Source organism: Passer domesticus, chromosome 2, assembly GCF_036417665.1.
Source record: "Passer domesticus isolate bPasDom1 chromosome 2, bPasDom1.hap1, whole genome shotgun sequence".
In the NCBI taxonomy this organism is placed as follows: domain Eukaryota; kingdom Metazoa; phylum Chordata; class Aves; order Passeriformes; family Passeridae; genus Passer; species Passer domesticus.
Window position 1 is genome coordinate 103,287,767 of NC_087475.1, and position 25,753 is coordinate 103,313,519.

Genomic DNA, 25,753 nt, shown 5'->3' on the forward strand with positions numbered 1-25,753 from the left:
ATGTTGAAAGTGTTGTACAAACATTAGCTAATCAATCAACTACTTGCCTAATTAAAAGAGTGACCAGAAAAAGGAGAGCAGAAGAAAAGCAGGAAGATGTGGAGAGAGCAGCAGAGTGCTCTCTGGGACATGGGAAGCAATACATGCTTCTATTCACCAGGCCACATTTTCCTGGGCAAACTTGTGCCAAATTTCCATGACAATAATTAGCCAGAGTTCCCTGACAGATCATTATGAGAACATTAGCAGAGCATTAGCAAGAATTACCCATTTTTCACACATTGATTAGGTGCCATTGCTGGTTCATTAGAGTATTGGCTTTTAATAGCCCCACTCCAACTAGCAGCAGCCCTTCCTCCCCTCCCCTGATCACCCAGCAGAGATCCAAACCTCTTTAACTCCAGCTAGGCAGCTGACCTGGTCCCGTGCTGAAATGCACAAGCACATGGCCATATGCTGCATAGAGGGAGCACCTCATTAATCTGTCCAGGTTAGGGAGAGGAAAGCGGTGGCTCTGCACCACAGGCAGTCGTTAATCTTCCTCCAGAATCTGTATTGCTAATGGAGGCTGGCACAGGGAATAGGTCACTCCCTGACCAGAAGCATCATCATTCCCTGATAGCAAAAGGGTCTCTTCCTCCCCTCTAGGTCCTTCTCAAGCCCCACACTGAGAGGGATGTTTCCATGTCCGTCACTCCCAAGACCCTACTGTCACACTTGCTGATGACTCTCTTTCATCCCTGCTTCCCCAGCTGCTACTTCTCACCCCACATTTTGATCACTTCTACCAGTAAGCAAGGATGCGTAACAGAGAAAGTGCTGCAAAAATACTCCAGAGGAGCCACAGAGGAAGGTCAGGTCAAGAGGATTGTTTCTGCCGCAGTAGGCAAGTTCTGTACTGTGTTTCTGACAACAAGGATTAGACAAAACCAAAAATAATAAAAAGAAAATAAAGGAGGCATGAGAGAGGAATCTGTCTCCTCCTTTTCCTCTTAGGTCACATCACCTGTCCACCTACATCTAAAATAAACTTCAGTCGAGTCATGCTTGGGAAGATACAGCCATCCTCTTAGTGCTATTACACAACTGATTAAGTCTCTCTAATCCATCCATATCCAACATGGATACCCCACCTAGACCCAGGTGGGTCTCCTCCCACCCAGATCCCCCACCTTCTTTCTGAGGCTACTCGTCAAAACAAGGCACATTGCTGTGTGCAAGATGGGCTTCTAAGATGACAAGAGCTAAAATTTCTGCAGGGATGGCTGGATTATAGGACAGCTGAGTGGGTGTATAAGTCACCAAGTCCAGCCCTGCAAACCTGAGCACAAAGCTAGTATGCTTCAATGCTGAAAGAAATGGATGACGTAAGCTACAGAGCAAAGAAGACAGGAAGGTTCACTCATTTGACACTGAGAGAGCAAAGGAGAAAGTAAACACTTTACAGAGTTAGAAAAGAAAGAGAAAGAGACAATACAGAGAAAGAACAGCCTCAGAAGGGGTTGTGTAGCTAGACATATCTGAAAAATACATGTGGGAGACGAATGGGACAATGCAGTTTTCTCTACAGAAAGGTAGAGAATCGGAGGGGATGTGAAAGCTAGATTAGAAACATGTTTAAAATCATGAAGGGAAGGACAAGGAAATTCAAAGGGAATCTGGCAAAGCAATGCAAACAGAATGGCAATGTGTTCCGTGTGGCAGAGGAAAAGGGGCAGTTTTAGTATGCCACAGGAAGAGAGCTGGTGAGAGGCAAGAGAAGCAGAAGAGGTTACAACAATCAAGCCTAAGGAAGGCTAAGGCATGAACAAAGGGTCTCAGTGTTGAGAAGGAGAAGAAGAGATGGATTTTATATACCTGGTAGAGGAAGACATGTTGGGGAGAATACAAGGGAGAAAATAACTAGCCCCCATATTTCACAAGTACATGACTGGGAAGATTTTTTCATTATTTGGAGTTATAAAAAGACTGAAGTGAAGAGAATTCAAAGGAACAGACAAGCAGCTTTTTAACACTATTCAGCCGCAGTTGCGAGTGCTTGTTGATGGAGAATTGCAGAGACAGTGTGAGACAGGTCAGAGTACAGTATGTCTAGAAGCTGCTTTAGGTGGTTGAACCTGGATATGGCAGTGCGATCATCTACAAAGCAGACATCAAGGACAAAGCCCTTTGAGATCCACTGTACTCATAAGGATGGGATGCTGGCAGACAGAACAGTGTGTGATACAAAGCTGTAAGTAGAAAGCTGAGTAAGGGACTGCGCTTACAAAAAAAAAGGGAGCACCAGTAGAATCCTGCCATCTTCTGCAAAGAAGCTGATTGAGGCACTGCACTGCCCATAAAACACAGAGGGCACATTAAAGAGGATTTGAGTTAGAACAAGAGAAGAGAAGAGAAGAATCAAACAGCAACTGACTACACAAACAGTTCAGAAGCAAAAGGAAGGGGCAAATTGATGCACTTTGTGCCTATTTAGTCTCAAGCACAGCCCCATGGTTCATGTGAATCTATGCTGGCAAACTCAGGGCGTCAGAAGAAGACTGAGTTTAGGGGAAAGAGGCAGCATGTTAAACATGAGTAGTCCATGACTAGGGAGTCCTACACTCTGTCAGTGGGTCAGCTAGATGGTCTGAGTTAGTCAGAGAGTCACTGAGCAAGGGACTGCAAACTGTCCTGAGGCCAAGGGTTTTCAGTTTCTCTCCTCTGATGAATATTAATCAGGAATTCACCTGATATTCATAAGAACCCTCTGGATACTGCTGGACTCTGGTGAACAAAACCACTGCCTTAATTTTTTCCTATATGATATGTCTGTGCTTGTGGAGTGCAGCAGTGCAGTACCATTACAATCTTTTTCCTCTTCTCTGCTACTGCCACTTAGGCAACATGTAGGATGAAGGGATTGACACTAACTCCCAGCACATCCTCATCATCCCTTGCAGTGAGTTAACCCCAGAACAGCTGGTGGAGCAGGATCCAAGTGTCTCCCAAAAGTCCTCAAAGCAATATGGGAAGAAGAGCTCAGCAGAGCAGGGCTGATGAATGCGGAGGCTGGTGCGCTGACAGGTCTGAGCAGTGTTGCTGAAGGCAAAGCAAAGCTGAGCCAGTACTTTTACCTTTCCCTGGCCTTTAAACTGAGCCAGATGGAGGCCACACAGGAGGAAAAAGGACAGGAGGATGGGTGGGAGCGAGAGGGTGAGCATGGTGTAGGAGGGAAGAGCCTCCCTCCACCATAGCAGGTGGGAGTTTCAAGGAACACAGCAGACAGGCAGCGAGCTCTGCATGGAGTATAAATTCATAGGAGGCAGGCAGGGCACCAGGGCTGTGATCCTGACCTTGGGCCAAGGCAATCTGCTTTTTAACTGGCACAACTGTAATCCAGTCTGTGAACAGATGGTATGGAGAGGAAAATACACAGGATACAAACGTAGTCTTCACACTATCTGCTCCAAACCCAGCCAACCTTCAGCAGGAAGGTGATTAAAAAGCAAAAAAGTAAGGAAAATCCTCTGTTCGGCATGACTGGTGAGGTTGGATGCCAGAGACTGGTCCTGAAGAGCTCAATGGCTTGGCATTCTTTGGCTGAAAATTAGAAGCTGTCTCTCAGTCAGCCACTGTTTCAGAGGGATGACAAACAGGAGGGCTTGTTTGCTATTGTGGCCAATCCTCAGTTCCTGTACTGTTATCCCAAAAACTTTTATTCACACAGTTGTTTCCTGTCCTGGGGCACTGTCAAGAGTCTTTTGCTGTAACAGGTCCACACATAAATACATCAAATAGCAGGGAAATGACATAAACCCTTAGTGTGTGCAACAAAATTTGCAAGGTATCAGCATACTCTAAGCAACAACAGACCTGAGAAATCCTGAGTTCAAACACTCAGAAATGTGCCAGAAAAGTTCAGGCTTGCACAAAATTTTGCTGTGAACTTGCTAGGGGATGAATTCACACAAATGTTTTGGTTGCTACCTTCTCAGCATAAATCTATGCTGACCAGGATCACTGGACCTGGTATCCCTGCTCACTGGCCTGGGTCATGGATCCACTGGTCATTAGATTGAGACAAAAAAGGCTATAACTTAAACTACTTCATGGTTTTGGCTCAGATTTCAATCTGAGATTCGACATAGTTTCGACAGTCCAAAATGTATTTCGGAAACAGATAATCAAGTAATAAAAGATGCATATGGACTACTATACTTGTTGGTATTAAAACACTGACCCTGGTATACATTTGGGGGCCATTATCAAGTACCAAAAGCAGTACTCATCAGGAAATGATGAGTATCCACCTACTAAAAATAGTTTGTACATCATTAGCACCCAGCAGCAGTGTAATAGGTGAACCTCAAAACCACAATTCTTTAAAACACTAAACATGCATCTAATGAGTTTACTTGGTGAGTAATGAGTTTACTTGGTGTCCTTCCACATCCATTGCAGAGAGTCATTCTTGCTGAAATGCTCTGCATGTTCATGCTGACAGGCCATGGACTCTTAAGTAAGATATGTTTTTTTGTAACTTTCTGAATTTCTGATGCATTCCATTACTTAGAAAAGGCTTGGTTTTCAATCACAACAATTCACTCCCTGCCCTTGTCTCTAATCGTACCTCCATTGGAAGTAGCAATGCTTAAAGTACAGAGATATGTTTGAAAAATAATACTTTGCTTTTCTGTTTTTCTTTTGTTACAGTGATCTTCACTAACATGCATGCCTGTGAATGATCCTTTCTGTGAAACAGAAAAACCCTCCTGTCTTTATACTACTGTGGGGGAAGCTCAAGCAGGGAGAAAACACATTTAACTGGGAACTTGGAGGACAGCACTGATAGTTAATTGCTAGCCAGCAAAGCTGTGGATGCCCCATACCTGTAAGTGTTCAGTGCCAGACTGGATGGTGCTTTGAGCAACTTGGTCCAAAGGAAGGTGTCCCCACCCATGGCAGGGGCATTGGAACTAGATGATCTTTAAGGTCCCTCCCAATTCAATTCATTTTATGATGGTCCTATAAGTCTGAACTCAGAAATGAAAGCAAACCCTGGCAGGAACAAAAGCAGACCTGTCTTTGCTCAGAGACCTGTCTCCAAACTGTGCTGTAGACATGGCAGAGTGAGTGCTACCATCTCACACTGGGAAACAAAGCAGAATTTTCATCTCCCCTAAAGGAAAAATGCAATATGAATGCTTAGGAACAATAATGACACAAGTGAGGGAAGGGATGTGGTATGCCAGTGCTGCTCTCCTACCCTGAAGTACCTCCTCGCTCCCAGCCCTAAGTTTCCCAAACCCAGCTCTGCCAAAACCCCTTGCTCCTGTCCTGTGGCTCCTGGACACACCAATCTTGCTCTGCCAGCAGAAAGCTCTGCCAGCAGAAGACTGGACAGTGCTCTGACAGTGTTCCCTCATGAAAAATGACACTTTCAAAACAAATGCTGCAGCTTAATGGATGTTAGGCTGCTGTAATTTTAAGTCATTAAACTTGAAACTCTGACAAACACTCTCAGTCTGTTCTTTCCAATTACCAGGACCAAGAAGATTTAGGCAGTGGAAATACAGCAGGCTCTCACATTTCTTTACTATAGCCTGACTTCTTGTTATTTTCCATTTCCTCACTCTACTCTCGCCCTTGCTATGCTTATTTATTGCACTAGTGGTGTTGTTATGCCTTGCAAATCCTTTTGCAGAACAACATCCCCTCTCAGCCAGAGTTTTCACAGAGAAATTCTTCCCCCATTCCTCATTGTTTCCCTGCTCATTAGCTTTGCTAAGCCCTTTTGGCTGTGAATGTACAGCAGCATTTATGCTGACAGTGACCAAGCAAGAGGACAATGACATTACTGCCTCTCAACTTGCTGGAATCTGCTGTTGTCCAGTGGTCTGTCTGTATTAATTCCCTCTGACTTTATTGCAGCCTGGGGTTTTTTTTTGAGTCTCTCCTCCTTTCATGTATTTCATTCCTCTCTTTTTATTTTCTTCTCTCCATCCCTCACCACTCCTGAACCTTGTCCTCCAAACTCTCTGATAATACCCCCTTGAAGAAGCTGTTGTTTGACACTTGGCTCTGCTGCTGAGTGGATAGAAAAGTATATGCACTGGAGCAAAGACCATCACCCATCCTCCCTGCAAAGTGCCCACCTTAATCATATCACATGAGAACCCTCCCCAAAACACAGGAGTGGACAGACCACCGATATCAATGCATCCAGATATTTGTGATAACAAGCAACAGCATGGAAACATTCAGGACAGAACAGTCCTTGAGAAGAAAAGACGTACAATTAACCATTAGGCTATTCTGCTTTTCTGCCCCACTTACTCCTCATTCTCTCTCATTTCCAACATGCTTTTTGTTTTAATATCTTTCTTTTTTTTTTTTCTTTTCTTCATCCTCTTTCTTCTCCTCTTGCTTTGTTCTCTTGCTCTTGGAATCTACCTTTCTCCCCTTTGGCTAAGCATTGAATATCAATGTCAAAAAATAAAATAAAGACCTCAAGGGTTATGAATTATCCGTCCTATTTTAATAATTAAAGATGAATACACAGGGCCAAGGCAGCTTAGGCATTTCTCTGAACAATCACATTATATCAGAAATGTCTTGTGTTGCCCCTAGTGAAATACATCAAAGAAACTCCCACCCCTGTATATACAGCAGTTGTCCTACTCCTGCCCTGAGACCATTTGGCAGCCAGTCAACCTGGGTTTGATTGGGGACTATATATTTAGTTTTAATGGATAGGATTTGATGGGTTTTGATAATTTGCAACTTCCAGCTAAAGAAAAGCAGCTTATTATTAAATGCAAATAAAATGAAGTCCAGCTGTCTGGATGCAGATAGCAATTACAAAATGCTCATGAGGCCCTCTGGACAGCTTGCCCAAAGAACACAGTCAGAGACCAAAGCCTATGCTTAAGATGAGCTGCAGCCAGCAGTATCTCAAAAGAGTGACACAGGTGACTTCAGAAAGCATAGGAAAAAAAGAGGAGAAGGCTGGGAGAACCAAAAGATAAAGGAATGGCAAAAGTTTTGTAACTTGAAGAAAAGGGCTGTCTAGTTTTTAAGAGCACCCCAACTTCATTTGACAGCAAGCATCATGCCCTGCTCCACAAAATGACTGGGTTAAATCAGAGAAGGAGGAGAGTGCAGGACTTGCCACCTCCAACTTCTCAAAGAGTGAGTGTAACAGAATGAAAGGAAGGAAAAGACTTGTTATGAACTTTCACTCCCTTAGGGAGAGAGAGAAGCAGTGACTACATGCCCTGGCAGGAGCAGAAGTTGTTTCAGGAAAAAAAGGAATACAAAAGGAAGAAGAAATACTACTAACCTCTCAATTACACATGGACCATCCAGAATCTACTTCTATCCACACAGAGGGCCACCGGAGACCTTCCAAACTCTGCTCTTTGGCTGGAGATAAGCGCCACATGTCCCAGTGGTGTCACACAATGTTGTATCTAATAACTTGACAGTAAGGGCTACAGGCTGCAACCTATAGTGAAATATACCGAGTCTAAAGCAATGGAAGTGGTATGTTCCTTTTTCCTAATCCTTACCTCCAGAAAGGCACTCATTTGCCTCCTGCAAAACTCAGGCTAACCCAGCAGCAGAGCCTGTGACACAGATGATAGGCCAGGCCTCATGGTCTGCTTGGGAAAGCATGAGGGGATGCAAGTCATGCTCAGCTCCCCCCTTGCTACCTCTGTCTCCCTCTCTGACATCAGATCAGAAGCCATTTCACAGCCTCTGTGCCTTTTTGTTACGTGACATGTAACAAGAAGACAAATGGTTATATTTCACTAGCATTGCCAGAGGTGAGAATACTTTGGATGTGAAATTCAGTTCACGCTGAGCAAGGGAGACTTTCATTTTGCCCTAACTCCAACAGCTTTGTTACCAAGCCCTGATGCTGTATTTGTGTTAGCTTTTCTTGTGTCATTATTTTTTAGAGAGAAGCAGAAGATCAGGCATCTGACTTGTTTGGTTTAATTCATCCAAATACCTTAAATGTGTGCAATGGTCTGGGTCATTTCCTTCTCAGTCCAAACAAGCTTTATCCATTATTTCCCTCTGATTACACAAACCAAAAGCAGGACTGAAACTGTCCTGATGTTCAAAGCCCCAAATCGGAACCTGCTTCACAAGCTGTTCCCTCAGCTCAACACAGAGGAGCTCAAGGAAACAAACCCTTGCACCTTCTTCTGTTTTTCTGTCACTATCAGCAGGAGGCAGTCAAAAAGTAGGGCACGGACCAATAGGACCCCAGGCGAGTGGGTGAGGTTGTCAGTGCTCAGCAGCAACTCTCCCAATATCAGATCCTCCACCTGTGTGGCTGTGGGGCTCTTGCCCTCCTCCTGAAAGACTCAGCTGTGACAGACTCCTGACAGCCACATTTCCCACCCACTGCACCTTCCCAGTCCAAGGAGGGCTGCTGGGGTAATGGAGTGTTTGTGCATCCCTCTGGTTCAGCCCTCGCAGACCCCATCCCTAGGACTGATAAAGGGAAAAAAAAAGTTTTCATGGGGTGACATAAAATAAATTAATTTTTCTTCAATAAATCATTTTAGAGAGACTATTGACTCTAGGACCTTTGAATGCATCGACCCATTCATAAAAATCTCATCTTCTCTTGGTGCCTTGTACACTTTCCTTCCTTTCCCCTGTCACAACCACTACACTTCATTTTCTTTTCCTTTCTTTTGCTGTTTCTTTTCTCTCCTTTTTTTTCCATTTTGACCCTGTAATCCTATCTTAACCTTCTAATCCTCTCTGCAGTTCCCTCTTCTTCCCTGATCTCAGCTCCATATCATTCACAGGCTGCCACACTGACAGGAGAGAAAGAACTGCAGATATTTACTGAAGTATTACCATAAAGATTAAAGCTAGCAAATACCACGACTCACTCCTTCCCTCCAGCCCTTGGCCTAATGAAAACACTCTGCACTCTTTCCCTTTTCTTGGAAACAAAATGACAAAGCCCTATAATCTCTAAGGTGAAAGAAAAAAGAAGGCCCAAAAGTGATTAAAAGGATAGAAAAGCTAGCAGAAAACGAAATAGAAGTGGGAGCAATATTATTTAGCACTTCTATAGGATCTGACTGATGATATTATGTCGACTTGCAGCATTTTGTGCTTTCCATGTGTTCCGTTTCTGTCTGTATTCACCTCTTATCCCCAATGCTTGGAGCATAAGCCCCCTGAAGGAGGAGTCTCCTTTTTGTTCTCTGTGCGCTCAGGACCCAAAAAAAAGGGAGAAGAGGCACAGCCCTGGCTCGCATGGCCATGGCAGGAATAAGCAGAGCTCAAGGCACTTCACAAGGGACGTAGCTATTACCAACCCCAGGCTGCCAGAAGCACAACAAAAGCCCAGCAAGTTGGGGTGACTCATGCATGCTAGGGAGGGGCACTACCTGAAGGAAAGCTTGGACGACCTGAGTGTTGTCTGTCCCTCAGCCTTGCTGCATGCAGGACATCAACCAAAGAGGATGAGGGGAGACAACCAGAATGAGAGAGGGAAAGTAAATGAGGATGTTGGATAAATGAGAAGAGAGAAATGAAAAATGAATGAGAAAGGAGAAGTAAAAAAAAACCCCAAACCAAAACAAAAACAGACAAAAAACCCAAAAAGCAAAGCCAAAGATAACTGACGATGAAAGAAGCAAAAAAGAAAGAAGCAAAAAATAAAAATGAAAGAGCTGAGCTACATAGGGCCAGAGAGGGAGGAAGAACTTCCCCAGACAGTTTGGAGCAGGAGGAGATGAAGGAAAGATATTTGTGACAGCAGGAATGCAATGCTGTTGTGTCTGGTGCCCCATGTGTGGAGATGCAAGGCTTGATTCTATGTTCAGAAGGTTGGTTTATTATATTATGATATATATTATATTAAAATACTACATTAAAACTATACTAAAAGAATAGTGAGAAAAGATTTATCAGAAGGCTAGAAAGAACAAGAATGGAATGAATAACAAAGGCTTGTGACTCCCCGAGAGTCCAAGTCAGCTGCATCTGTGATTGGCCGTTAATTAGAAACAACCAACATGCACCAACCACAGATGCACCTGTTGCATTCCACAGCAGCAGATAGTTATTGTTTACATTTCTCTCCTGAGGCTCCTCAGGAGGGAAAAATCCTAGCAAAGGATTTTTCATAAAATATCATGGCTACACAATGCATTGTTCTCTTTGAGGATCAGCCTTTTCAAAATATAACTGGAAAACTGTGGCACTGTAAATAAGGTAACTATGTCCAGGCAGGACAGATATATGCATGAAGGTCAGCCCTTTCCCTCACTTTGATATGTTCATCTTCCTCTTGTTCCTCTTGTTTTCCTATCCATTGAGACACAAGTGCAGAGACAAGGGGTACTATGCTGGGGTACCAGGAGGTACCATGAGTGAAGTACCATGCAATAAACCATGCACAGCATGTACTGGCAGAACAAATGCACCTGAGTCCTGTTATGCACAGAGCTTTATTACAGATGTAAAACTACAAGAACTTCACAGAAGATAAACCTGCACACAGGGCTCAGCTCTGATCAATTCACAGCAACTGGTCCTGACCAGTTTGGAAGAAGTATTTTCTGTGCAACAACAAAGAAGTGAACCTCACTTAAAAAAACAACCAGCCAAACAGCTACAAACAAAACCAAAATCCCAAACCCAATCTCCCTATCTTTTCCATAGAAATCTCCCTATCTTTTTCAACTCAAACAATTAGAAAGGGGAGCTGGACATAACTTTGTCTTTCTTCACATGTAAAGTTCATAACAGTGTTATGAACTGCTGGACTTCTCTGTCCACTGAAAAGGGCTATTTATTCATGTCAAACAAAGCTGATAAGCAAATAGGTGCATGCCACCGTCTCACTATGCAGTGAGAATCATGCACTTGCCCAGGCTGTTTCCATCAAAAGATCCCAAAGCACTTGATGAATAGTCCATTAAAGCCTGGCAGCACCTTTGGGAGATGAAGAAGGAACAATGAACAATCACTTCAGTCATCACAGAAGGGCACCTCCGTTTAGACATGAAAAGCAGAGCTTGTTAGCAGTGCACAGACACACCATAAGACAGTTTAAGAAAACAAGACTATCTCTCACAGTTAAAAGTACAGGAGCAATTAAGTAGCTAACTTGAAGTGATTTTTGGACAGAAGACAATAAAGCCACCCTGCTTTTACCAAGAATTACTTAACACTTCTCATTAACAGAGGTGAAAGCACTTTTTGAAGGTGTTAGGTATTTTTATCCCTATCATACAATATATAAGAAAAAGGAAAGCTAGGAGGGGGAAAAGATGTGCCAAAGTCCACACACAGTAAGAAGCAGGGTAGAGAACAAACCCAGGGTCTTCCAGGCTTGCTATCCTATCTGGTATGCCATCTCCTACATTATCTCCGTGCTCACTGCATCTGGACACATCTGCATTTAAAACTTTTCACTGATGAGGTGAGACTCTATGCATCCAGCTAGCCAATAACTATTCCAGGTTACAAGTCCACAGACCAAGCTTTCAGTGTGTTCTCACTGCAAACCACATATTCCTCCAGCAATCATCACCTCCTTCTGTGTCATAAGGCACAGTATATGCTTAACAAATTTCTGTGACCACCACAGCAGCACTGCCACCTGCAAACATGTTGGCTGAAGACCATTGTGAAGAGCAGAACCTGACCCAAGCACTGCTCAGGCTTTGCTCTGCAGGATGCTCCAACACAAATTGCTTTAGTGTTCAGAAGCAGCAGCACAAACCAACTTCCTCAGCTTATAATACTTTGCTTTCTGGGAACAGGGTGGGAGCAGTGCCCGTCATCCTCCTAGGGAAGCGTTGTTTTCCCAGAGATGAGGAGGATCCCACGGGTTTTGTATTTCAATGGCAGTGGCACACAGGGGATCCTGCTACAGAGGTCTCTTTTGGACAGAGCTGGAGTGTATTTGGGAGTCATCAAAATTTGTTGTCCCATTATGTCCATGACAGATAGATAAAAAAGGACTTCCTGACAGAGCTGCACTTTGTGTCAGACAGACTTGGTTGGGCAGGCTCCAAGGTGCTTCTCCTCCCTACTGTTTAATTACTGTGAACAGAGGTTTTAACAGAGAGAGATGCTATTTGAGACAAGGCTGGTTAGAGAGATAGCCAGGTCCTTGGAGTTAGTAATTAATTACCAGGCATTCTCAGTCTTACAACATTAACTGCTTACCCTTTTAAATAGTAGTAAATTGGAGATACGTGTCTAATTAGAGTTGTAAAATGCTTTAGAGGATTGAACAGAGAGAGAGAACTTACAAAGATGGAGTGGGAGGCAAAGCACTCTCTGGGAGGAAAGGAGATGTGGGAAGGAGATTATATGAAAAACTGTTTTAATGTACCAAAGTCCTGGTTATCTGAAGGGACTTCCAGCTCTGCCAGGCTCCACAGGGGCATGCTCCCAGAAGAGGGGAAGCAGGTAGAGCACTGGATGTGCACAGGGTTGATTTTTTTCCCTAGAAGGTCTCAAACAGACCTTGAAGTCTGCCACTACTATCAATCTAGCAGTTACTGTATTTCACATCCAGTACAGGCATGTCCCCCTCCACTCCAAAGATTTCAGGAAGTACATACCAATAGGCTCTACTACACACACTAGGTTGGTATTACTTGTAGGAGTAAAACTCTAGGGGCTTTCACTAAAGAGACAGTTCTGGATTTACTGTTCTTCAGAAACACACACTTAGAATATCAACTTCCTCCACCTGGCTCTTAATTTAAATGGGGGAAAGTAATAGAAGGTAAGCTATTCACTGTTGAGTATCATGTGATCTCAGTCTCTGCTACCAGCAACTTATTAAGAGTGTATTTGAGGTCAAAACCACACCAAGCAGTGTATTTTTTGCAAATGCTTTTCACTTGCACATTTGTACTCTGCAGCAGGGCTCTCCTGGGAACTGAGGTCAGTCATATGGTTTAAGAAATTTGTTACAAAGCAGAAGGACTTGTTTCATAGGAAATAACATAGCTCAAATAAAGTGCAACTGAAATACTCATAGTGGTCTAGTATGTAGTCAAGTAACAAGCAGGCCCAAAATAGTTTGCTCTAATGGCAGCATGTATTAAACATTCCTCCTTTTCTAGCTCTGATTTTTAAAGTTGCATCTTCATTCACCAGCATCCATGCCCATTTCTTCCCACCTGAATATTTTTGCCCTACTTCCTCACCTGCAAAAAATAATCTAACGACCCTTGAAAGATGCTGATGAGAGTTTTATTCCAATGATGTGCAGAGTGGCAGAGTTCTGGGTATGTCTCATGCTTTGGTGCAGCAGGAGGATTGGTTTCACAATGGTTTTGGCTTTGGGTTACCTCTAGGCAAAGACACTACTTAGTACCTTCTATCTTCATGGGACTAGGTATTGGAGACAGCGGATTCCTTGGGCAAAATCTTTTGTATGATAAGATTATAAACAAAAAGATGAGTTATAATCAAAGCTTGACACTTTTCAAAGGCACTGAGTGCAACGACTGTCTGAATGTCTGAATTTCGATTACTTTAATTATAATCTGCCTTCCAAAACAGTCCCTGCAGTTGAAACTGGGTGTTTTCTTCTTTTTTTCTTGTCTTGAACCCACTGTCATTTGTTGTTTAATACTTGCAGGGTTCCACCTCAGAAGTGACTGTGCTTGACTGATGAGCAGAGCACAGCAACCTCTCCACAGGAGCATTCTTACACCCTTACCAGAGGTGACACCTCACCTCAAAGATTCCAGGGAAGGCAATAAGACTGCTTAAAGAAACAGTAATTTTAAGGGGAAAAAAAAAAAGAAAAAAAAAAGAAAAAAAAAGAAGGAGAGCTCCATAAAACAAGAGCTCAAATAAGCAGAGCATCAACTCAGTTTATAAACAAGTGAGAAAAAGGAATTCTGCTGGGTTATACCCTGTCATGAGCAGAAGTACTGACCAAGCACACAATTTCAGGAGATGCACATTCCAGAAGACATTATCTGAGTTACCTTGTTGGCTTCTACATTAACCACAGTCATTCAGAAATTAGGATTAATGCATGGCAAACTCATAAAAATCCTCTGTTCAGAATGCACAAGAACCCAAACATAATGATAGGATGCACTGAGACAAAGACAAAAAATGAGGCTAAATACAGTAGTGGACTGCAATACAGTGTCCTATATCATGTCATTCTATCTGAAAAAGATGCAAAAGAAATAAAAAGGGTTCAGGGACAGCAATTATAATAAATAAGTTAGAGACCTCACAGAATATCTGTAAGAGGGGAGATTGAAAACACTGGGGCCTTTTGCTTCAAAGAGGAAACAAAGCAGGCCTGGATAGTGAAGGATATATAAAACAATGAAGAATACAGCAAAGGCAAACATGATTATAAAGGTAGGGAATATCCCATACAACAAATATTGCCCATGTAAGGCTGGGTAGGATTTGCTGCTTTTCTACTAAGTGTGATATGTGTGTAATTCACTGCCACAAGGTAGCACACAGGCCTAACACTGTCCCAAAAAGCAGTGCTTTACAGGATACCAAGGGTCACTTTATACATGATGGGCAAATCCCTGCTTATGTCCTCTTCCCCCCAGCACCAGTGATATCAATCCTCTTGCTTCAGACTACAAGCAGGAAACAATCTGTCCAGGACACAGAAATTTCTCCTATCAGCAAGTTATTTCTATGATTCTGCATATTTGCCCACTTAGGAGGTTTTTGTATTTTCTTATATAATGCAAATTTAAAAATGCAAGATACTGATGCAAAAGGGTTCTGCTATCATCCGCTGTTTCTTAAATTCTTCTGTTTGGGAGGAAATTCATATATGCTAAACAAGAGTCTGAAAGGCACTCTCTCTTAAGGACTTTTAAGTGTTCAAGCAGGAGAGGAAAATGATCATCCTAGGTTTTAATGAGTTCATGGAGAACCTGAAAAGAAACTTCCCTTTCAGATGGCTTGTGTCCCGGCAGCTGAAAATTGCACCCTGTATCATGTCACCCCTACTGACTCTGTGATCTCCACAAAATGCTGCATCTGGCATTCCCTGACTAATCAAGGAGTGCAGTTTCCCAGTAAACTTCTAGGGAACAGGCAACTTGTTTCAATAGATTTATAGTATCAGCCCCTGAAAGGACCTGCCACCTACGTAGTTCCAAGATTTACAGGCCTGTCATTTCCTATGACCCCATCTAGATCTTCCTGCAGAGCTGTGTGAGCTGTTACACAGTTTGTAACCACCTTTTTAGATATCCTGCTTTACTCCTTTCCAAAAAAAATTTGAATAAGCACATCAAAACCCCACAGAACACTTTGCACTGTTATGTGCAGGTATCTTCACTCAATTTCCTCCTTTCCTTTACAAAAATGCATGGAAGTAGCTTCCTCCTTTACAAAGATGCTCATTCACTGGACCAGAATCTCCATTTCACTGAGGAGAACACTCAGATGGCAAAAACCAGTCATAGATTTCCTTTGGAACACAAAAGAAGTAGAGTGTTCCCTCCCACAGCTTCATTTCCATTAAATTGGAACTGCCAAGATCTGGCCTTTCTGACCACAACTGAGGAAAGATGATCTCCTTCTTTTGCATTATATTAGGAGACATTAATGTGATATTCTAGTCCAGCAGCCAGTTAGGTAGCACAGCTCTGAAAATTACCTAAAAACTGGGGATCCAGCCAGCAAAGATTTTGGTCACCTATGTCTGGCCACTAATTTGGTGAGGCAAATCTCCTTTTCAAGACTGTTTCCCACACTAGAAAATGGGGACAATGAGTAGCTTTTCTCAAACGGGAAATCAATTAAAATACTTTGATATTCAGAAATGGCAGGGGCTACTGAGCTAAAGAATCTCAAAGTACTCATATGCCCTGACATAGATCTGACAGCAACTTTTCTACACGTTTTTAATAAAGGTTAACATTTTCATTTTCTCTGAGCATATTTTAGTCTCTATCACATAAAAGCAAGGTCTATGTAAGGGACCAACAAGCAGAATGCACAACCATTAATTTCTGCAAAGCAGCCTTGGTGTCTGTGAAAACACTCCAGGTAACTCAATAAATTAGAATAATAAACACAAAGGAAACCAAAGAACAAGCAAGGACAGAGCAGAAATCACAAACAGAGACCAACAGCCTAATATATGGTACAGCAGCAGTCCAAGCTGGGCCTCCATGAGACACTGGGGAGCCTCTGGGAGGCACATGTGAGGTGGAGGCTATCCAAGTCTTGGTACTGCTCCTTCTTACTCCCTGAATCTCCTATGAGTGACTTTAATTTAAATATCAGTGTGCACATGCTACCAGGGCCTCTCCCCACGATGCCCGCAGAGAGATCTCCAGCTGGCACAGCCAGCACAGCCCCTGTAGACACAAACCCCCAGCCAAGGAACTTCTGCTGATGCAAACAGAGCCTCAGCAGCAGCAAGCAGTGCCTAAGGCTGAAATGGTGCTGCAGCAGGGGGTGTCCGGCTGCTGTCAGGAGGACAGAGCCTGGTGTCAGCTGTGGAGATGCAAAGGGCTTCAGCTGCCCAGAGGGGCTGAGCAACACCCTCTGCCTGAGGGCAGGGAGCAGAGGAGAGGGAGGATGAGCAGCCCTGCTTCTAAACAGGTTGCTTTTGGCTCCTTATGCAATCTGCACTCCTACAGAAGCAAATCAGCCCCTGAGGGGAGCAGAGGGAATTTTTAGTGCTGGAAAAGCATATTACTTACTTCTTACAGGAAAGTTTTCTTGCTCTTAGCACCCCTTTCTGGTTTTGTGGTACTGGCAGTACCCCCAGCAAAGTTCTCCTGAACTGGGGCTCCCCGCACCAGTTCTGTCCTGGCATCCCTATATCCCCCATGCTGCTCCAGACCTATTTCTTTCCTCAACACATCAGGTTTATGCATCTTAATTGTTCACTTCTGCAGCTACTCCTATTTTAATCCCAAGTCTCTTCTGAACAGAAACTGCCATTCACATAAAAACGATGAGGACAGGCAGAACAAATCAGATTGTGAGGAAATATTCAGCAAACTTGTTCCATTTTCTGCCTGGATCAAGCCCTGAACCCACAGGAGGCCTCCAGAGGTACTCTCTGCTGCAAACGTTCTTGACATTTAAGGGACCTCCCAGTGAGTCCTGGGAGCAGAGCGATGGACTTCTAGGGGAAAGTTCTGTTATTGCCACGCAAGGGACTGATGCTATTTATAACAATTCCTGCTGTCCCCAACTGGGCATGAAGACAATCAGCATCTGTCCACACCCTGGGGGAAAACTGCAGAATCAGAGATGTGGTTTATGTATCTGTGCAGTGCCTGCTGCTCCAGCATGAAAACGGCAGGGTGGGCAAAGAGGAGCTGTGAAGGGCTCAGCCAGGGCTGGGGAAATGGGGGCTGGGGGAAGGGGATGGTACCAAAGGGGATGGGTTTTGCATGCAAGTGTCTGTTACTTGAGATCATACATTCTCTTTAGCTGTGGTTTTGAAAAACCCCCTGCCTACTCTGCTGGAGTCCCTTTCCTGCCAGAGCCAAACCTGGAGCTGCCAGACATAGGAGGAAACCTCAAAGGTCTCTGAAAACAGAGGGTGTATTATGCTGGGGAGCTTGGGACTGGAACTCTATACAGGTAGCTGTGCATGCTTTGTGTGCTTGTTCTGACAGGGCAAAGCCCAGGAGCAGCACTCTGACCTGGTCCTCCTGCCTTACAGCTGCTTTCCCCACAGCCTGCCTCCACCACCCCGCCTCTATCTGCCAGCAGCCCCCCTTCCCACCCACCCTGTCCTGCACAGCAATCTGCTGACTGTAATTCCTCTGGCTTGAAGAGAGGCCCTTCCTATTTCCCCCCATTCTGGCTGCTGAGACTGAAGCTCCTCTCCCTTACTTTCCTCTCTGACACATCCAGATTCCCTGCAAGGAAAAACCCCCATGTTGCAAGGCCTTTCTGGGGCATGGATCTCCTGTTCCTCTCCCCTCACCAGCAGCAGCACACACATTTGTTTCCTTGCTCCATTAAGCCAGTAAATGAGGCTGGCTTAGCTCAGCACCATGAGCTGGTGCCCTGAGCCCAGGATGTGTCTCAGCACAAGAAATAACACTGATGAGCACAAAGGAGGGATTTGTGAGTTTGGCACCACGCTGTTCTACCCCCTGACACTGAGGAGAGCAGCTTCTGGAGACCAAATCAAGCAAGGTAATGTAGCCTGCAAATGTTTTGGGGGTTGGCCAGGTGACCATGCTGCTTTCTTTGAGACCATCCACCCCGCTCCAGGAGAAGATAAATCAATGCAAGGCAACATCTGCCAAGATATTGACTTTGGCTCTGCTCACGGACTGCCTGCACTTCAGAGATGGGTAATATTCAGCTTGATTATCTCTCACCGCCAAGAGGAAGTTTCTTTCTATGTTTAAAATCACTGGGATGAGCCAAGGAAGAATCGATCTGTGGGAGAGAAATGCTGACAAGAAAACACCAGTCAGAGACAGGATGAGAGTGGACAGTGGGTGAACAATGGAGACAGCCTCTGGCAGCTTGCCTGGCCAGGTTAGCAACAGCCTGGGTCACTATAGCTAGAGAAAGATTAACACCAAGCACATTACTCCAAACTTTACAGCAGACCCCTTTATGCTCTTCCCCTCCTTCCCTGAATAGCTTTTCTTCTCTTAAATTACTCCTCAACTTCTTAAGGCTCTACTTACCCCTACATCCTCACTGCACTGGAGTTTTCTCATTGCTTCACAAGCACCCAGTTCACTGCTAAAGGCATGAAGCTCAGTAGTTGCAAGGCTTGCCACCTGCTCCACTTTGGGCCTTATGTCACATGCCACCTCCCTAGTGGGGAAAAGCCCCAGCAGTACTCATAAACTGCACCACGTCCACCCTCATCAGGTAGACTCAAATCCTCACGGGCTCATATACCAATGCACAAAGTTATTTCATACCGATAAAAGGTGACATTTCATTAAGAGAACATGCTGACAAAGCCTCATGAAGTGAGCATTCAGCAACATCATCAAACTTTCCCAGATAAAACACCGAGCCTTCGACTTGTTTTTCCCTATCATGCTTACAGTAAAACATCCTGTAGGTCCTGTGGCCCTCCAAGGGCAGCAGGTGGGAAAAAAATCTGAGTCCCTGCAGAAGAAAATCAGTTTTAGTGATAGTTTTGACACTGATTCTTACTTTTTTTTTTTAGCTAGGTTAAGTGACATATGCTTGGACTGGAGTGGCACTGATGACAGTCTCCCTGGAGCACATTATGTCCCTTAGATGGAAGGGAGAAGGTCAGCCACAGCTGAAGAAATGGGTAAGGACTGCCCGGCCAAGGCTCACTCAGCATCTTACTGAGGCACTTCCCTGAACCTTTCAGCTGCCTTTCTGCCTATGCTGCTGCTGTTCTCCAAGCCTGAAGGCAGCACAGAATCAAGCAGCAGAGGTAGAAGAGACCTAAAGGAACTATCTAGTCTATTCTACTCTGTGAAAGACAGATCAGTTCTACTTTGTCATTTGTGGCATCTGTCACTCCTCGTATATGTCTAGTCAGTCCTTAAAGCCCTCCAATGATGGAGTTACACAGCTTCCCAAGGAAATTTGACTCAATTATTTGCTATTTTTACTGTTGCAGAGCTTGCCGACATCAAACCTGTCTCTCTTGCTATAATCTTAAACTCCTCCCCGTCTTCTTCTGCAGAAGATGTAATTCCTTTCTTTTGTGTCCTATGATATGCTGTTATGCATATCTCACATTTAGTCCTCTCTTCTTTAGTCCTAACAGCCCCATTTCCACCCATGTCTTCTCTTGAGTATGCTGTCTAGACTTATGATCATTCCCACTTCCCTCTTCTGGAGTCCATCCAAGTGGACCACATCTCATTAGAAAGGTGAAGCACTCCAAAGAGACAGAGGACCCTGCTGCAGTGATCAGCAAGCAGCCAGCACTACCACTGAAGCAGGGACACATCTAGAGCACAACACAACGATGCTGTAAAATCTAATGTGTGACCTTCCTTCTCTCTGCTCTGGAACCTGGATGCTGCTCCCACTTTGAGCTTCCTGTGGGGGAAAAAAAAAGGGCATTTGAAAGGCTAACTGGTCTGACCATGTCCAAAGTCCTTGACCCACCTGGCCTGCATTTAAGTGCTCCTTCCCGAGTCAGGGAAGAACAAAGCTGCACGTGTTCCTTCTCCTTGGGACACACTTTTCAAATTGATAGACCTGCATGCCTCTGACTCATTGCCAGTACTGGAGACCAGCCAGGAGAATAGGAAGGAAAGAAATGCCACTCTAAAGGCCAATGAATACGCATGAAGCATGTTACGCAAGAACCCCCGTGGACCTCCTTACCCAGGTAAAAGTCTTACAGATGGCCCATCCCTAACCACAGTGTATGCAGTGGGGAGAATGCGTGGGTGGACAGATAATTTGATATTTAACTGAAAAAACTAAAATGGGTTTAATGCAGTGCAAGGAAGACAGATTGCCTGCAGCACCTTCTGCTCCTGATTATGGATGCCAATCTCAGATTTCCCTTAAGTGTAAAAGCAGCCAAGATGTGTGGGTTTTCACCAGAGCTTCAGAGACCCAGTCTTACAAAAAGAAGTGCCACAGGAGGTTAATAAAGAGTGACCAGCACCTGGGAACACCCCTGTTACAGCACCAGCAGCTGGATTTTGTTTTCTGTAACATCTCATGGTTTCATGACAAATGGGGGGCCAAACATGGAGCTGTCTGCAATGGACAAATCTGGCTGAAATGATCATAACTCACCCTAAAGTCCTGATGCTTCAAGGTTAGAAAGGTCTGGCAATTTGAACACTGAGAATTTTCCCTAACATTGCACCACCATTGTCTTTTAAAGGCATCTGCCTTCTTTGCCACTTGCAGAAGAAAATCTCAGATCTGCATCCCAGCGCTGATGTGTCACCCCACGTGAGTGTCATGAAAAAGTGTCAAGCTTCCCACCCAAGTAAGAGCTACAACAGAGGGAGAAAAAGCCCCCACTTGCTTCCTTCCAAGTTCCAGGAGTAGAATCACAGCACACCAAGCATGCACTGCAGTGTGTTCCTCTGCTCACAGCAGCAAGGTGTCTTTCACACCAGCCTGCAGCCTAAGCTCTTGCCTGTCAATCACTTCATAAATGAATGGGATCTCCTACCACTCCATTTCCAACTTGGATCACAACTGAAAGCAGGAGAAACACATCACTGGGAGGCAAAAGTCATCCAACTGTATTTGGAAGTGAGGAAGAGGAAGAGCTTTATTGGTGACACAGCCCCATTTCTTACTAGCCCTCCTACACACACCCTTTCTATGAGCTCACAGAACATAGATGCACCAGGCATTCTGTGTAGGAAGAGAAATTAATACACTGTGGGGCTAGTCTGAAGGGCTGGAGACTGGGGACAGAACCTGCCTGAGAAATGTCAGGGGGGTGTGGAAGGACCATTCCTATTCAACCAGCACGCCAAAGGCTAAGGGGGCAGCAAATGTGAAAAGGGGGTAGGGAAGGCAGGCTGCAGCCCTTCCATCTTCTTCCACCAGCTTAAAACCTCCCCTGTCCTTTGACTCGAGAGGACTGCTAATAAACCTGCCTGCACTGAAGGGACAAGCTTGGCCACTAAATCACAGCCCACACATGTCTCTGCTCATAGGAGGTGGGAGGCTCCACTGCCCCTTCCCCTGTGAAGTCCCAATAAACAAATGCCTCAGCTGGTGCAGGCTCCTCGCTCTATTGCTGCAGGGATGGAGACTATGGATCATGTTACATCATATTTGGCAGAGAGGGGACAATAATTTTTCAAGGAGTAATCACTCCTGGAATCTCACTTTTCTCCAAGCTCAGAGGACACCCTGGAACAGATGGGGGTTTCCTAGCATATCTGTACTACCTGCAGCACTCAATAATTTCTACCTTGCAGTGGTAATATTTTCCTCTCCTCTTGAACACTTTCCAATTCCAACATGCTTATTTGTACCTGGTCCTCTCTGTCACATGCTTTCCTTTCTATTCTCTGTCCACATAAGCGTTGAGCCTGACCATGGACAAATTTGTGCTGACTCCAGTTGGGAATCAGGGCTGGAGGTGGGAATGAAACTCACTACAAAGGAGCTGGTGTAAAGGATCAGCTAGGCTTTGTCACTGTGGTTTCTCTCCTCCAAAGGAAAAGGAAGAGATAATGATGTTGGAACATTTTAACCTTTCTTTTTCTGAGCTTGATAGGCTTGGCCTGAGGCACCTTTTTGAGCAAAAACAGGCTGCTGCAAGATTGATTGGTTGGATGCAGAGTTTAAAGGTAATTTTCTCTTGTCACGTGCACATAAATTATTGTGGCTCAAGCTGTGATCAGCTCTACATCTCACTTGTTCGGCTGCTTTTATGTCTGGGCTCCTATGAGGGGTTGCAAGAACCATGTCCAGTGCTCCCTAAGCAGCATCCAACATAAATATATATCAAGAGCACCACAGGCATACACACAAAATTAGTGTCTTGGTTTAAGGTGAGAAAGGGGCACATGCCTGCAGATCTGTACAGACAGAGCTTCCAGCTGCAGAAGTTGTTGCTAGAGCCTTGTTTTGCTCATCTATGGACCTTTTAAAAACATTCTGTCCGTGAATGCCAGGGCAAAGAAAATTCATCCACTCAGATTATTCACAAGGGGGAGAGAAAAGAAGATGCACATGCACACACACAAAGGAAGCACAGCTGCAGCCAAAGTGAATTCATTTTTAACATTCATGAAAATATTCACAGAACACTTCAGTGCTATTTGCCTAAATTTTGCTGTTTGGAGTAAACACTTGAGCCAGCGCAGGCTGTATGTTCTAGGCACAGTACTGCATCAGAGATTAGAGGTGGCTCCTGGATCCAAGTCACAAATTCACACCACGTCCCAAGTACATGTGACTCCATCACTTTAAGGCACAGACTCACAATCTGCCACCACATAGTTCCTGACTCTTGATCCTTGCAAAAGGACTTTGCAAGTCCCCACAGCCACCACATTCCCCATCCATCGCAACCTTATGCAACAAAGGCATGTGTGCTCTGCCAAACTGAAACACAAAAACAGTGCCAAATAGTTACAGCTCTGGCACGCCCCAGGTCTGGGGGAGCAGGCCTCTTTCCCCACCTCTACTTCCCCATCCCGCTTCTCAACCAAACCCCTTCACTGGTTTCTTTCCCCATGTATTCTAAGCAGCTCAGACAAGGGGAAATGCTACAGCACACAAGGGAGACTCAGCTGAAGCCCTGAAGACAAGAGCTGTGTGCGTTGTCTCTTCCTCCTTCATAAATACAGCTGAGATGACGACTGGATAATTGGCTAAGTGCCTGTCAGCTTAATAACAGAGAGAGAGAGAGACAGAGAGGCAATGGGAGAGATTTGTATTTACTATTCAAAGTCATGGATGCTGCCTGCCAGTGGATTTCAACACGGGTTTTGTTTGCAGAGGAAGGCATGGAAGGTGACTGGATGTGTAGTTCCAAATCATGGTCTTGTGTGAGGGTGAACAACCAGTTTGGGACAGAGAGAGGAAGTAGAGCACTGAGGTAGCTGTCATATAAGGCACTGTGGTTAAACTGTCTGTGGTTTCCTACACTGGAAAAGCATCACCACCACCACCACCGCCCCTGGTAGGGCACTGCTCTCACTGATACACTAAGTCATACTGTGTTAGGGACAGTGGCAGTGGTGCATCTCCAACATGCTCATCCTGCTGACCCTGAGAGGAGAAGATGCAGCAGCACCACGAGTGGCAGCTGCACAGTGGTGGGACCACTCCCCTTCTGTTTTGTAAGCGTGCAACACAGAGGTTGGTACAAGTGGGAAGTGGAGCTGGAGCCCTCTTGGCCTTTTCCTTTCCCTCATAAATCTGGTGCACTTCTAGGAACTCATCTAAGGAGAGCACCTGTGATGAGAAAGCATTCAGACATGTCTGGGTTCTTACAGGACAGTGGCAGGCTGTGTGCACGAAAGAAGCCTCCCTGCTCTTTCAAAGTTTTCACTACTTCCCTCTGAAATGCAAATTGGTGGGCGTGGTTCATCTTGCTACTGGAAAGGGACAGTATTGGCCACATCTACAGAGGTGTCAATCACTAAGCCTCAGAAGAGGAAGATGCTATACTCCCTTGCTATATACTTGCTTTTTTCCCTAACAGCTGTAGCAACTGAAACACACTGAAACAAAAGGACACTTCCAGCATTAGTGAGGATTACTGAGGAGCAGGAGTTGGAAAAAGCCACTCTTCCACTCCAAGCAAGCAGACCCTTATCCTGGCCATCTGGCAGTACTGCCTCTCAGTTGCAAGTATATGAGCATTACAAAGTATATGAACATTGTCTAACTGCACACAAGAAAACACTTTCTACTTTTAAATGAGAGTAAGCATAGGGAAACACACCCTTGCACACAGGCACACAAAAGCACACGCCTCCCAAATTTCATACAGATGTGCTATTGCAAAGTATCTGTTAAATGCCAGCACAGTGTGAGTTTCCATCAAGTTATTTGGGACCGAGGAAGCCCAGCCCCAGTGAAATCAATAGAGCTGCAGTAGTGCTATTTCTCCTCTCTTTGCACAGGGCTGAGCACAGTGGGGGAACTCCAGGACCACAGCCAGCCTCTCCCACACAACTAAGGTGCTCCTAATAAAAATCTGCAGAAATATATCAGCACAGAGGAGATTGGCGGTTCAGATTACTTTGAAATAGCTGTTTTCTAGGCAGAGGTGAAACTCATCATTATTAGTTCCCATTACTTACCATAAAACCAGGCACATTAGATGTGCTCGAAGCCTGAAGCAAATGCTTTGGTGTCAGATTCAGCTGAAAATCACATTCGTTTTTTTCTTCAGCAAGAGAACAGTAAAAGAAAACTCAGTAAATTCCTGACTTCACCTTTGTGCCCTCCATTGCACTTACTCCAGCAGAGCACAAGTTCACACAAACCAGAGTGAATTTTGATGGACAACAAAACTAGGTAACTTCAATGAAAATGGCTATATTCAGCCTCACAGTGAGCCTGTTGAAGCCCTGCTGCTGCATCAGCAGCAAGCTGTGGCCCTGCAGATCAGTCAGAATCAGATGCCTGTGGGTCTGGATATAAAGGGCAGGTATGTGTAACATATATTTTGAAAACTTAGAGTTATGAGATGGCAAATTCCAGTAACTATGAGCTATTTTAAGAATAGGTCTTTCCTCGTGACCTGCTGGGGAGGGGAGTGGAAGAGGTATCGACTCCAAGACACTTCAGGTAACGTGTAGTACTATATAAATTATAATGCCAACTAAGTAGGAAAACATATGGTACTTAGTTGCAAACTGAAGTGTGTGTGCACTCAGGGGAGGAGGTTAAAGCCATGCAGTTCAATACCGTCTTTCCATCTTTCTGAATGCAAAATATATGTACAGTGTTATTAAACATGAATCATTTCACCAAAGAAAGCCTTTCCATTTCTAATTTCCATTCCACTTTTCTGTGTGGTAGGTTAGTCCCACCCCGCAGAAAGGACATTCTCACAAAGGGCCCCCTTACCTCTGGGTACACCATCTAAAAATAATGCATGTGTATAAGAAAAGAGGATGATTGCCAGCCTTTGACCATACACATATTACAACTTCCTTTATAGTATGTATACACACACACTCACATATCTATGGATGCATGTGTGCCTTCATATAATGGCACCATCTGCTGCCAGAGCTGTAAGTTTTGCAACATCATCTGTTACTACAGTTATACATTTTTATTTTTCATTTGGAAGAAAGAATCAGCAGAGTTT

General features: G+C 44.5%; 1 protein-coding gene and 1 long non-coding RNA gene across 4 annotated transcripts in view; both read right to left on the bottom strand.

The window, feature by feature from the left end:
- The window catches only part of LOC135295583 (uncharacterized), a 50,444-nt gene extending 29,238 nt beyond the window's left edge, over window positions 1-21,206 (bottom strand). Inside the window, exon 1 of the long non-coding RNA XR_010357705.1 lies at window positions 21,128-21,206. This is a non-coding gene — a long non-coding RNA (uncharacterized LOC135295583). The remainder of the gene's footprint in view (window positions 1-21,127) is intronic.
- The window catches only part of LSAMP (limbic system associated membrane protein), a 299,711-nt gene that overhangs the window by 267,791 nt on the left and 6,167 nt on the right, over window positions 1-25,753 (bottom strand). The window lies entirely within an intron of this gene.